The following is a 15,423-nucleotide window of genomic DNA, read 5'->3' as shown; positions in this document are numbered from 1 at the left end:
ATACTCTGAAAAAGGTAAAACTATGGAGACAGTAAAAAAACAAAAACAAAAAAATAAACCCAGTGCTTGGCAAGGGGTTACAGGTAGGGAAGGATGAATAAGGAAAGCACAGAGGATTTTTAGGGCAGTAAAACTACTCTGTAGGATAATATAATCGTGGCAAATGTCACATATTTGTCAAAGGCCATAGAATGTACAACACCTTGAATGTCCCTAATGTAAAAGTATAGGCTCTGAGTGACAATGAAGTGTCAACATAGGATTACTGGTTGTAACAAATGTACCACACTGGTGCTAGAATATTGATAGAAAGGGAGGTTAGGGGGACGTGGGGGATATGTGGGAACTACGTGCATTTTTCATTCAATTTTGCTGTGAACCTAAAACTGCTGTAAAAAAAAATACGGTGGCAGAAAACAATTTAGAGTTTCCTCAAAAAGTGAAAAATAGAAATACACAAATGATTCAGTAATTCCACTACTGGGTATTTACCCAAATAATATGAAAACATTAATTTTAATAGATACATGCATACGTATGTTTACTGCAACATTATTTACTATGTAAGCAAACAGGTGTCCATCCATAGATGAATGAATAAAGAGGTGGTAGATAGACATATGTATATAGAGATACACATACACATACATACAAACGCAATGGAATATTACAGACATAAAAAAGAGTGAGATCTTGCCATTTGTGACAGCGTGGAGGACCTGGACAGTATTATTCCAAGTGAATTAAGTCAGACAAAGACAAATACCATATGGTTTCACTTACACGTGGAATCTAAAAACATAAATGAACAAAGAAGTTTTAAAAAACCAAACTCTTGGGGATCCCTGGGTGGCTCAGCAGTTTAGCGCTGCCTTCAGCCCAGGGCCTGATGATCCTGGGGGCCCGGGATCAAGTCCCACATTGGGCTCCCTGCATGGAGCCTGCTTCTCCTCTGCCTGTGTCTCTGCCTATCTCTCTCTCTCTCTCTCTCTCTCTCTCTGTGTCTCTCATGAATGAATAAATAAAATCTTAAAAAAAAAAAAAAACCTCTTAAATGCAGAGAACAAATTGGTAGTTGCCAGAAGAGAGGGGGTTGGCTAAAATAGATGAAGAGGATTAAGAGGTAAAAATTGCCAGTTACAAAATTGTTAAGTCCTAAAGATGAAAAGTACAGCATAGGGACACTGGATGCTCAGTGGTTGAGCACCTGCCTTCGGCCCAGGGCGTGACCCCGGGGTCCCAGGATTGAGTCCCACATGGGGCTCCCCACAGGGAGCCTGTTTCTCCCTCTGCCTGTGTCTCTGCCTCTCTCTGTGACTCTCATGAATAAATACATGAAATCTTTTTAAAAAGAAAGAAAAGTACAGCATAGGCAATATCACCAACAATATTTAATAACGTTGTATGGCACAGGAAAAAAAGAGACCCTATAACAAAACTAAACAAAAATCATTGCAAAGGAAAAGCAGTATCAGCCTGACCTCTAGTCCACTGCTGACCGAGCCCTCCAGGGAGCGCTTCCTCTGCCAGTGCTGGGAATGGAGAGTCAGGAGGCCGCCAGTGGAACGACCCAGAACACACCACTGCAGCTGTGGTTCAGAGTTCTGGAAGCTGCCGCACCCACAACTCTTGAAGCTTGTCCAGCTCTTGAAGCTGGAGAATAAACCCCGAAATGCTCCTGCCTAAAAGCCTCAAGTTTCTATGATCTCAGTTGCCAGCAAAGAAACCCATCTGAGAATAGCAGGACGGCCTTTGCCTAACTTTTGTCTTCCATATGTCCTAAAGGTGCAAATAATGGGCAGACCTTAATTTGCATCTGGAAAAAAAGCTGCCATGGAATCTAGAAAAGGTAGTGTTTAGGGATCCCTGGGTGGCGCAGCGGTTTAGCGCCTGCCTTTGGCCCAGGGTGCGATCCTGGAGACCCGGGATCGAATCCCACATCGGGCTTCCGGTGCGTGGAGCCTGCTTCTCCCTCTGCCTGTGTCTCTGCCTCTCTCTCTCTCTCTCTCTGTGACTATCATAAATGAATAAAATTAAAAAAAAAAAAAAAAAAGAAAAGGTAGTGTTTAGTTTTCCCAACTCTCCTATACAGGAAAGCACACCGGAAGGAGGAATGGATGTCAAGGGCCCACCCCCCACATCCAACACAACCTTTGTTCATCTGACGTCCACAGCCTTGCCTCCAGGATGTATGAGGGGTGAGGTTGCATTAGCAAAGCTTCTATCACCACCATGTTCTCTGTCCAGCCATAGAAATCAAGCTATTTCTCGAAGGTGAAGGTAGGAAACTTCTTCTACCTCTGGGAAAATGTCCCCTGCCCAGTGAGGCCAATCTCATTCTCTCCTCGTTGTGTTATGGCAGCCATGAGAATGCACGTGTAGACCTCCAATCCAGGGAGTTAGTTCATGGACCAACAATCCCAACTGCTATGCTGTGAAATCCATCATTATGTTTGTACCAAGGTTTCACTTTCCAGCTTCTTCCAGGTTGCTCCCAGACACTGACTGGATGCAGCAGAACTACTAAGGCAGCCTGTTCCCAGGAGACATGATTTCCTGTGCTGGCATGATTTCCTGTGTTAGGATTCCCTAACAATCTCTCGCAGGCATATATCACACTGCAGGGAGTCCTGGATGCTTTCACTCAACCTTCCTTCCCTCTCTCCTTCACTGAGCTGCATCACAGTCTGCCAGCTTCCCCAGCCTCCTCCAGCCTCTTCCTGGGTTCTCTCCAAGGCGGTTCCTGTAATCAAATCCTTGCAGTCCATTTGCCGTCTGCTCCCCTTGCAGAGCCTGAGCCAACACACATACCTTGTGCATTTCCAGCTCAAGACTTTGCTCTCTGTTCCTGCCTGAATTCCGTCCCACGATGTCCTGTCACATCTCTTCCAGCTACTCAAATGCCACCCATCTTGTGGACCCAGCACCAGTCACACCTCCATGAAGTCTTCCCTGCCTGCCATGGACCATGGACCTATCCTTGTCCTTCCAGATTCACACATTTTTGCAGGTCTTCTATTGTCTCCTGTTTCAAGAATGTTGAGCATATTATTTAGCTCCTTTAGCTGCTCTAATATATGAGGGCAAGGAGTAGGTCAGAAATTTCCTTATTAACCTCCAAAGTGCTTTTTAATGGAACAGAGAACAGAATACAAAAGCTCCATTAAAATCTTGTTGAAATCATTGAATAGTTTGTAATTTAAAAAATGAAATCTCTGGCAATAAATAGAGGCTCTTTTCCAACTAATAAACTGGCTAAGCTTTTAGGGAGCCCAGGAAAATGAGGCCCTCTCATTAACCTTTGGTGCGTACATGAAATGGCATAAACTTACCTGGAGCAATTTGGCAATATGTAGCAGACGCCCAAGAATGCACCTGTTCTGTACCTTGGCTATTCTCCTTCTCGCAATATGTCCCAGGGGATCTTTAAACCACAAACAAGTCGATATAGCAAAGGTAGAGCTAAAGCAGGTACTTTTTAGGAGTGGGCATCCACACAGAGAAAGCAGACCCAAGGCATTGGTCAAACACAAGGAAGCTTCTACTCCTCCTCCTCCCCCCCTCCTCCTCCGGGCCTCATCTCTCCCCCCCTCCCCCCTATCCCTGCCCTCTTTCCCACTCCTCCTCTTTCTCTTCTTCCTCCTCCTCCTCCTTCTTGATAGTAAGCTTTAATTCCACTTTCAATGATTTTTAGACCCACCAGGAAAGAATGGAGAGGATCTTCAGCCAAAGAAGCTGCCACAGGCTGTTTATACATCTTTGATTTTTTTCATGGGGTCTTGGGGAATAAGGTGTACCTCACCTTTGAGATTCTAAATCGACCTCCACATGAACACTAGAGGCGCACTGGCTAAATAACTGTTAATGCTAGGTAGAAGGGGGGACTGTTACGTAACCAGACTGAAAATGCGCAATAGAATTATTCTGTATGCACCCTGCACAGCCATGATGCCTCTTCATCCACTATGAGGGCACTTGATTCGTGAGCCCAGGTCTACTAAAGCAGAGGCCCTCTGGGACACCTGGGTGGCCCTGTCTGTTGAGCATCTGACTCTTGTTTTTGACTCAGGTCATGATCTCAGGGTCATGAGACTGAGCCCCACATGGGGCTCCACATTGGGTTGTAGACCCTGCTTAAGATTTTCTCTCTCCCTCTCCCTCTGCCCACCACCACTCATGCTCTCTCTCTCTCTCAAAACAAACAAGCAAACAAACCCAGACTAGCAGGACTTTAGTCCTTTTCATTCCTTATAAGTCTCTGAGTTTCCAGAAGGAGGGCGGATGGCTGATGCTTAATCAGAGCTCTGACCTCCCCTCCTGGTTATCTTGCGTCAGCTCCTGCTTGCTCCCTCTCTGGCTCTAGGCCTTCGGGTTTGGTGCTGCGCGGAAGCTCCCTGGGCCCCGTGTCAGCCTCCAATGCTCCCAGCAGGCATTTCCGCACAATCTCTCCCGCAGGTCTCCACTGCTTACCTTCCTCTCCAGTTTATCAGAAAGTACCTGACTCTTTCTGGCTCTCTCCGAAGGGGTCGCTTAGCAACAGAAACTGGCGCTCCTGGACATATTTATCTCAGTCCTGCCCTCCTGGACCCCCCGGACTGTCCAAGGAGCCCCAGAATAAGAAGTGTCAAAGTACAGCTCCGTGGCACCTGCCACCTCATGTCATTCTTCCAGACCATTCATTCCTGGCCATTTTTCTCTCAGCAGTGCCTTTCCCTCCCTGCCACCTGGCTTATATTGAGCAATCCCTCAGGATATCAGACATGGAGATATAGGGCTGAACCCCAATTTTGGATATGGTGAAAGTTCTTTGCTAAAAATGGGTATATAGCCAATCTGAGGATGTTGCAGTTTTTGTTTGAAAGAGGCCATGCCTAGCCCTGCTCTTAGAAAACCCACGAGTGGGACACCCGAGTGGCTCAATGGTTGAGTGTCTGCCTTTGGCTGAGGGCGTGATCCCAGGATCCCAGGATTGAGTCCCACACTGGGCTCCCCCCAGGGAGCCTACTTCTTCTGCCTCTGTCTCTGTATTTCTCATAAATAAAATCTCTAAAAAAAAGAAAGAAAAGAAAACTCATGAGTGGTCAGAAATGGAAAAGTCGGTTCTAGACATCAAACAGAGTAAAAGAGAGGCTGCTGCATTGGAGGCACGGCAATAATTTCAAAACCCAGATCCTTCCTAGGCATTGGGTTTGAGTGACAAGTATTAATGCTTTACATGGTAGTGTAGGTATGAGCAGGGCAGGCACCAGATTGTTCTAGGCTTTTATGACCTGGTCATGACATGTGAGCTACCACAGAAAGTGGCAGGGCTGTCCTCAAGCTCAGATAAATCCAAGACTCAAGTTACTTCAACCTAGATCAGGCAAGAAACCTCACTATCAAGTTTGGGCCTTTTGCTTATTTGTTTAAAACTCAACAGTTTTCTTAGGTCTTTACCTCAGATCAATGCCTGTTAATGGATCTTCTACATTTTTTTTTGTAAGGCCTGAATAACAAACAGGCCTTGTTATTTTATTTTATTTTTTTTTAGGCCTTGTTATTATAAAGGTTTTCCTCCCCTAAAAAATTTGATAGAATAAAAATGATGCCTAATATTTTCTAGTAATTTCTAGTTTGTGTTATTGTAATCTTCTATTTTTATTTTAGAACTTTTTAAGTGATGTTATATATAAATGATGTATATTATTAGTTTCAGAGGTAGAGTTTGGTGATTCATCATTTGCATATAACACCCAGCGCTCATTATTTCACGTGCCCTCCTAATGCCCATCACCCAGTTACCCCATCTCCCCACCTTCTCCCCTCCAGCAACCTTATTTGTTTCCTATGATTAAGAGTCTCTTATGGTTTGTCTCCCTCTCTTATTTTGTCTTATTTTTCCCTCCCTTCTTTTATTTTGTTTCTTAAAGTCCACAGATGAGTGAAATCATATGATAACTGTGTTTCTTGATTGACTTATTTCGTTTAACATAATATACTCTAGCTCCATCCATATATAGATACATCACATATTTATCTTTAAGATTTTATTTATTTATTCATGAGATACACACACAGAGAGAAAAGCAGAGACACAGGCAGAGAGAAAAGCAGAGACTCCATGCAGGGAGCCTGATGTGGGACTCGATCCCGATCCTGGGACTCCAGGATCACACCCTGGGCTGAAAGTGGCGCTAAACCTCTGAGCCACCCAGCTGTCCATTTACATATATATGTATATATAATCTTCTTTATCCATTCATATGTCAACATGGATAGTATTTTCAATTGTCTTTTAGTTTGTATTATCTTTAAAAATTTGGGAGAGAATTTTCATATATATAATCTCATTTGATTATCACAACCGAGTTTTAATAGCTTTATTTACTCCTGCTTGAAAATGAAGAAACTGAGTCACAGAGTAGTTAAAATAATTTACCCAAGGTCACAGCTACTGGGTAACAAAGCTATAATTACAATCCTACTTTGACTCATCCTTCAAGCTTCTTTCTTTCACTAGATCATAATGAATAGGTTTAAGTATGCAAGTTTGATTCCTGGTCCCACTTTCATTTTCATTAAAAAAATTTTTTTTAAAGAATTTATTTATTCATGAGATTCACAGAGAGAGAGGCAGATACCCAGGCAGAGGGAGAAGCAGGCTCCATGCGGGGAGCCCGATGTGGGACTGGCTGAGGCCTGGGACCCCGGGGTCATACCCCAAGCCGAAGGCAGATGCTCAACCACTGAGCCCCCTGGGCGTCCTCCACTTTCATTTGCCAAACTGGCTGAGACAGATTGGATTTCTTTTTTTTTTTTTTTTTTTTTCAGATTGGATTTATAAAGGCCATGATCTTAAACTTGATGATGACCGTAGAATATTATGTAAAGAAAGAGCTTCTAGGAGACCAAGGGAAACCTAGGCTCCCCCAAGTAGCCAGGAGCAGTATCACTGAGGTGCATGCCACAGGCGCAGAAAAAAGCAGGGAGCAGAAGAAAGGCCTGTTGGAACTTCTGCGTACTCTCCTGGGCCCAGAGGTGGTCCCATCATTCCATGAGGTTTCAGGGAGGCTGTAGCCCCATAGTGCACACTGGTGGGAGAAGTCTGGTGAGAGGGAATAGGAGCTGCCCTGTGCCCGAGGGTACCTCTAAGTCACTTCTTCATGTGACCTTCCTCCCGGACTCATCTAGTGTATACCTCAGGTCCCTAGCAGCCCTCTGAAATCTAAATAGTGAGTCTCAAGGAAAGTCCTGCCGAACGGAGAACTAGTTCCTAGGACCTGCAGCCACGTAACTTGGAACACTCCTTTGTACAATAATGCCTTCAGATAACATTTTACACTCCACAACATTTAATTTAAAATAAATTGCATAAAATTGTCTATTTTCAAATTCAAAACGGCAGCTTTTAATTCAACTAAAATTGTGCTGGAGCCCTCAAATAAGCATTTGATGTTATGGATGACTGGCTCACAACCCCAAGTTCAAAAAAGTACAAATCGTGACTTGCTCAGAATCAAATATGCTAGGTTTGCTTTTAAAGAAATATTTGATGAAATATTCAGTGCTTCGTAGATTGGAAAACCTTATAGCCTCTCAGCAGCAGGACATGCAGGCAAGCTATTTTTTCTAGTCCCAAGAGTTATTTGTGCAAGGAGCCACACCGAAAATTTCCCTTTGATCAATAGGATGGATTTGTATGACATCTGACAGGTTAGGTTGTGGTCAAGGGACAAAACTTTTCTGTGCAAAACACTTGTACATGCAGGGGTTGATTATATAACTTGACTTGGAAATATAAAAGAAGGATAGATATGTTTCAAGGTATAACTTACATTTTATTTATGATTCTGCTTTGATTTTAAAATAAATTAGTGATTAGAACTTCCCATCCTCATGCAGCTACATATTTATTACAAATTCCTTGAGTGACTTTCAGATCATGGGCTCCCAAGACTAAAGTCTTGATGGTTTGAGAATTTTATGTGGGGAAGAATGCTACAAGAATGTATATGGTAAAGGCAAACCACTTAAATATATCCTGGATTGTGCAATGGAATTCAGCATCACTGTGGGTAAATACTACATTTTGTGCTTTTACTCAGGACTACACTCCCTGCTGCCTCCTGCAATCACCAGTATACAGAGTGGAAGATCTCTTTATTACTGCAGGTAAGCACCTGTCTCACAAACACAACCATGGGCCAGACATTGAGCTACACAAATGGGGACAGAGAAAAAAGCAACACAGGCCAGAGTCCCCACCTTTATGTAATTTCATAGCAAGCCTTAATTTTTTTAAAGGTTTTGTTTGCCTTTCCTGAATAAAAAATAATAAATAATCCCTGCAGAAAAATTGAAGTAATAGGGGGCACCTGGATGACTTAGTCGGTTAAGCATCCTACTCTTGATTTTGGGTCAGGTCATGATCTCAGGGTCATGACATCGAGTCTATGTTGGGCTCCGTGCTCAGTGGGGAGTGTACTTGAGATACTCTCTCCCTCTGCTCCTCCTCCTGCTCATGCATGTGTGATCTCTCTCTAAAATAAATCTTTTTAAAAAAATTGAAGTAATAATATTACCTAACATTAACCAAATATGTTAAGTACTCCATAAACATTATCTTAATCTTTACAACAACCTCATGAAGGACAGAATACTGTTATCTTTCCTTTACAGATCTAAAAACTGAATCAGTCAGTATGAGATTCAGGATATGGAATATGGTCTGACTTCAGAACTCAATTTTTAAACATTTAGCTTTATGACAGTTATTTCCAAAATTGGGCATTCTCTAGGGGCACCTGGGTGGCTCAGTTGGTTAAACATCCAGTTCTTGGTTTGGGCTCAGGTCATAATCTCAGGGTCATGAGATAGAGCCCTGAGTGGGGCTCTCTGTGCAGTCTGCTTGAGATTCTTTCTGCTTCATCTTGGCTACCCCTCTGCTCCTCTCCTCTCTCACATGCTCTCTCTCTCAAATAAATAAATAAATACATACATACATACATACATACATAAGATTTTTTTTTAATTTAAGCATTCTTTCTAGAAAGGATATAAGAGAATTATCCAGGATACAGGGGGAAATGTTAGAGATTACATATAGATTTATACCTGTATTTAATATGGATTGACAGTGGACAATACTTGACACATATTTTCACTGACAGCAAACAGAAATGTGAACAGAGTCCTTAAGGAAGAAAGGAGTTGGGAGTTACACAGAACTGAGGAATTCAGTCAACTTCCTAGTTAGTTGATTTCCAGCGTATTGCCATGTGTTATACTTTTGTGTACCCCTGTTAAATGGATTTATGACTGCATCATTCCATTTTAACTAAACTAACCCCTCAAGATAGTTTTAAAATTTGTGAATAGACCTCAAATTTAAGATAACACTAATCACCTGAGGACATGTGAAGAACCCAAAATGGCAAAGCTGAGACTTCTACAACTAAATAAGACTCTTGTTAAAAGAAAATATAATTATCTTATTGGATTTGATATTCAAGGACACTGTTTTCTTTTTTATTTTCTTTTTTTATAAATTTATTTTTTATTGGTGTTCAATTTGCCAAATATAGAATAATACCCAGTGCTCATCCCATCAAGTGGCCCCCTCAGTGCCCGTCACCTCCACGCCCACCTCCCCTTCCACGCCCACCTCCCTCCCCTTCCACCACCCCTAGTTCGTTTCCCCGAGTTAGGAGTCTCTCATGTTCTAGGGACACTGTTTTCACTACAATGTAATTAATAATAATTTCATTGAAATCAAAATGAATTTCTGTAATATTAATAAATAAAATAAATTTACATTTATTTTTAAGTATTATTTCCTTTTTACCTTCTCCTTTAATTTAATACATATATGCCTTATAAGATATAAATTAGTATGTTTGTATACATAATTTATGGATGAATAGATATATGTGTGTTGGGGGTACATGCTCAAAATTTTTTGTGAAATCAAAAAAGTTCAGAAGTAGGAAAGGAATTCAATTCTAAAAATTCTGATAAATACCTTTGTAAATATACCCATGTGAGCAAAATGTTTATTTCTATGGAATACTCCTAGGAGGATGATTAGATCAAATGGAATTAATATTTTTGAAGCTTTTGATAAATATGGCCAAACTACTTTCCAGAAAGCATTGTGCTACTTTGCGCTTCTAAGGGCAATCTTGAGAAATCTTTTTTTTTTTGTTGTTGTTGTTGTTTTTTTACTGTACCTTTGCCTATTTTGAGTATTATCTGTTCTTATAATATTTTTTAATTCATAAGAGAAAAATAACCATTTTCTTTCCAGATTCACTTTTGGGTATGAAGCAATGACTCCCCTCACTCACTCCAGCGTCTGTCAAATGGTCACCTCTCAGGTGTACAGGCTGGTCGGTACCTTTGGGCATTGACTAAGTACAAGTTTATTTCCTCAAACTGAATGTGAGTATAAGAGGAGGGACCAAAAGCTATATTTCTCCTTTTTGTATTAACAATATGTATTTCTCAGAACACAAGAAAAAAATGAGTAATAATATCACTTAAGATATAGTTATAGGATATATACATGCAAGAAAATCTTTTTTTTTTAATTTTTATTTATTTATGATAGTCACACAGAGAGAGAGAGAGAGGCAGAGACATAGGCAGAGGGAGAAGCAGGCTCCATGCACCGGGAGCCTGACGTGGGATTCGATCCCGGGTCTCCAGGATCGCGCCCTGGGCCAAAGGCAGGCGCCAAACCGCTGCGCCACCCAGGGATCCCCACATGCAAGAAAATCTTAAAAAATAAATAAATTAGGGACGCCTGGGTGGCTCAGCAGTTGAGCACCTGCCCCTGGCTCAGGGTGTGATCCTCGGTCTTGGGAACGAGTCCTACATCAGGCTCCCTGCCTGGAGCCTGCTTCTCCCTCTTCCTGTGTCTCTGCCTTTCTCTCTCTGTGTCTTTCATGAATAAATAAAATCTTAAAAAAAAATAAAAATTAATTCATTAATTAAAAAATCAAAGTGGACTTCCTCCTTCCCTTATACACAAAATTAACTCAAAATGGATTATAGATCTAAATTGTAAGACCTCAAACTATAAAACTCCTAGAAGAGGGATGCCCTGGTGGCTCAGCGGTTGAGCGCCTGCCTTTGGCTCAGGGCGTGATCCTGGGGTCCTGGGATCGAGTCCCACATTAGGCTTGTGCCTGATCCACATGGAGCCTGCTTCTCCCTCTGCTTATGTCTCTTCTTCTCTCTGTGTGTGTCTCTCATGAATAAATAAATTTTAAAAACTCCTAGAAGAAAACCGAGGAGTGAATCTTTGTGACTTTGAGTTAGACAAAGCCTTCTTAGATAGGACATCAAAAGTATAAGTGACAAAAGAAAAAAAATAGATAAATTGGACTTCATGAAAACTAGAAACTTTTGCACTTCAAAGAACACCAAGAAGGTGAAAAAGCAACCCACAGAAGGAGAGAAATATTTGCAAATAATATCTGATAAGGGATTTGTATCCAGAATATATAAATAACTCTTACAACTCAAGAATACAAAGACAAACCAATTTAAAAATGGGCAAACGGGGCAGCCCCGGTGGCTCAGCGGTTTAAGCTCCGCCTTCAGTCCAGGGCTTGATCCTGGAGACCTGGTATCAAGTCCCACATCAGGCTCCCTGCATGGAGCCTGCTTCTCCCTCTTCCTGTGTCTTCGCCTCTCTCTCTCTCTGTGTCTCTCATGAATAAATAAATAAAATCTTTAAAAAAAAAAAAATGGGCAAAGGATCTGACTTAGGCATTTCTCCAAAGAAGATATACAAATGGCTAATAAGCACATGAAAAGATGCTCAACGTTATTAGTCATTAAGGAAATGCAAATCAAAACCAAACTGAGATAACACTTCGCATTCATCAGGATGACTATAATCAAAAAGAGAGACATAAACAACTGTTAGTGAGAATGTTAAGATATTAGAACACTTACATGTAATGTAAATATAAATGTAAACCGGTGCATTCACTTTGTAAAACAGTTTGACAGCTCCTCAAAATCTTAACTGTAAATTTGCCATATGATCTAGCAATTCCACTCCTAGGTATATACTCAAGAGATATGAAAAAGCACAAAAACTTGTCCACACAAAAGCTTGTATGTCAATGTTCACAGCAGCATTACTCATAGAAACCAAAAAGTGGAAACAACTCAAATGTTCACCAACTGATAGGTGGATAAATAAAATATAATATTCCCATATAATGGAATATTATTGGACAATAAAAAGGGATGAAGTACTGATAGAGCCCACAACATGGATGAAACTTAAAAGCATTATGCTCAGTGCATGAAGGCAGTCACAAAAGACTACATATTGTATAATTCCATTTATATGAAGTGTTTGGAATAGGCAAATCTAAAGAGACAGAAAATAGATTAATGATAGCCTAGTTACTGGGGGGAATGGGAGGGGGAGTATGGGGAGTGATTGCTAATGGGTATAGGGTTTCTTTTTGGAGTGATGAAAATGTCCTAAGATTGACTGTTGTGACGGTTGCACGAGTCTGAATATACTACAAACCACTAAATTGTATGCTTTAAAAGAGTGCGTTCTAGAGTATATGAATTATGTACCAATAAAGCTGTTAAAAATATAGAGCAATAATATGAAGAATGTCTGTATAATTGACATTATCTTTTTTTGTATTCCACTATTGTTAATATTTAACTTTTTTATTTTGAAAAAAGTATGTGCTATTCTTGGAAACATCTTTTTGATGTATTATGTTCCATCTCTGCCAGTTGTTAAGTGCTATTATTAAGAAAAATTAATTATGTTACCTACTATGAGTTGCTGACATTAGATAGTGCTTGAGATGAGATGGGTCTTATTCCTGTCCTCTGTATGAAACATAACTTTCTGGGCAGAGTAAGTTTTTTTTTTTTTTTTGCTTAGACTAGGAAGGCATAGACATATTCAATTTTAGTAAAATAATCTTACAGACTATCTGTGGGGACCTTTTTGATGTGAAATTAAATTGTGGCACAGACAGAGATTTTATTACATTTACATGGACCCATAAAATAACTTTTATGGTTCCCAGTGGTGCAAATCCTCCTTAATTTTGTTAATTATTTCCCCCCAGTTATCCTTAGCCATGTCTGCTAATTCAGTATTGATCTCGATACTAAGATATGTTATGGTCTTAGAAATTCACTTGAGTCCCCACTGATGAAAAGAACTAAGGAAGCAGATCTTACCCGAGGTAGTGTTTTGGATAGATTCCAGTTAATATTATAACTGAGGATGACAATGTCCTTCCTCCTCATATTCTGACTTGTTCTTCAGAGCTGGGCTCATCACCCACAGCAGGGTGCTGGGGCCTGTCCTAGAGAAATCTGAGGAGGAGATGGTACCTACTTTTGGTTCCACACCTCCAGTCTGGGGCTCATTTCTCTCTTTTACGCGCTCCCTCCCACATCACCTGAAGGTCTTCAGGCTGAGCCTGGAAAATGATCTGTTATTCTGCTTGTTTCTACTCTCCTGTATTAATCCTTCGCAGTTAACCTATTCACACTTCAATTGGATTTTTCTGAGGGAAATGTCTTAAATTAGCTGTTCTTAACTACACTATTCAGCAAGTAATTTGTTACTATTCATAGTTATATTGCTGATGTTTTAAAATGATTTGCTTAAAAAAAAAAATAACCAGGACCATGTTCACGGTTACCATCTCACTCTTGTTGCCTCTGGATACAATTTAGGGTGGGGGAAGGCACATTTACCAGGAACGCAGTGGGAACTGGATGTAGTCCTCTGTCCAGAGGGAGTGACAATTGCTGAAGGACCTTCTAGGTGGTCCATTTTACTTTACCAAGCATTTGTTGAATACCTACTATGTACAATGCATTAATCTGAAATTAGTTGCTTTTTCAAACTAAAACTTCAATGTACCTTCAATTTCTGGGTCATCCAATTAATTCTAACATGTTAAAGGACTTTCTGTTTTATGATACATAATTATATAATGTAGGCCTCTTGTGAATCTTAATTCTTTCATTAACTTACCTCATTTAACTTATTAGATACCCATTTATAGCTTTATAAAATGTATTGTACTTAAAAGTAATAACTGCAGCCCTTTAAAATATTTCAGAATTCATTTTTTTCATTAAAATCAAACTAATTTCTCCTTCCACCTATCTATTATTTTGAAATATTGAGGTTATGCTACTTAGGTTCCTTTGTCTTCTTTATCATATTATCAGTTCCCAAAGGGCATCCAGTGGTGTCACGTGGAACACACTCTTAATTCACAGTCTTGGGTTCTGGTTGACAATGGTAGCAATTAACCTGTTTAATATTCCCTCTTCACCCCCCAATTACAAGAATAATTAAGTGGTGTGTGTGTGGTTTGTGTGTGTGTGTGTGAGAGAGAGAGAGAGAGAGAGAGAGAGAGAAAGAGACAGGATGGGGTGTGTTGCTCTGACCGAGGTTAAACCCCAGGGTGACTGGTGAAGTCAGCAAAATTTGCCTCTTCCCTCCTTTGTTTTATTCTTTTTCCTCCTGGGTGATATGCTCTGATCCCTAGTTTAGTCATCTGTGGTTGTGTTTCTTATCCTCCTATTAAAATACTCTCAGTCCTGTATTTATATGAATTTATAGGGAAAAACACTTTGAAATTATTTTACATATTTACATTTAATATACAATAATTTTAAAGATCTCTTTCTGCTTAATAAACCACCCCAACACTTAGTGGTTTGAAACAAAAACTATTCTCATTCATAGGCTCAGCAGCATGGTCCTCCAACTTCATGTGGTGGTGTCTGCTTGGGCTGGTGACGTCTAAGATGGCTTCTTACTCACCTACTGGAAGCTTCTACGTGGAGGGTGGAATATAATACAGTATTTTTAGAGTGACTGGACATCTTCCATGGTAGGTTGGCCTCTCATAGGGAATAAGCAGAAGCTGCTAGTTCTCCTAAAGGCTAAGGGTGGACCTACCAGAAGCATATGTCCACCAAGGCATTTCCCAAGGCCAGCCCAGATTCAAAGGGAAATAAACTCCATGTCTTGATGTGATGACTGGCATATGAGCGTTGGAGGGGGAGAGCAACTCTTGCATATGGTACAGAATTCAACAGTACAATGGGGCACAGAGTGTGAAGTACATTTTTTTGACAGCCCCATCCCTGAGACGCTAGGTACAACCACTGCTGTGCTCCTTGAGTATCCTTCCAGAGATATTCTATATACAAATAAGTATATGATTTATGTATATGCTTTTATATATACATATTTTTTACATTAATGATGTGTGTTATATAATTTTATCCCAATGTCTTGTGTCCATGCTTTATTTTTTCATTTATCATACATCTAGAGTTAGCTTTTTTCTGTAATGGCTACACATACTCCTTTGGTGGATATTTAGTTGTTTCTGATCCCTTGTTTTTTTTTTTTAA

The 15,423-nt window shown here is 40.4% G+C and overlaps 1 long non-coding RNA gene across 1 annotated transcript; it reads left to right on the top strand.

Annotated features, from left to right (window-relative positions):
- The first annotated feature begins 8,080 nt into the window (after window positions 1-8,080).
- On the top strand, window positions 8,081-15,030 carry LOC111095353. The gene is made up of 3 exons (XR_005356317.1): window positions 8,081-8,151; window positions 10,286-10,419; window positions 14,747-15,030. It is a non-coding gene; the product is annotated as an uncharacterized LOC111095353 (long non-coding RNA).
- Window positions 15,031-15,423: the final 393 nt, after the last annotated feature.

This window comes from Canis lupus, chromosome 3 (genome assembly GCF_011100685.1).
Source record: "Canis lupus familiaris isolate Mischka breed German Shepherd chromosome 3, alternate assembly UU_Cfam_GSD_1.0, whole genome shotgun sequence".
Taxonomy (NCBI): domain Eukaryota; kingdom Metazoa; phylum Chordata; class Mammalia; order Carnivora; family Canidae; genus Canis; species Canis lupus.
This window is presented reverse-complemented; position numbering and strand designations above follow the sequence as displayed.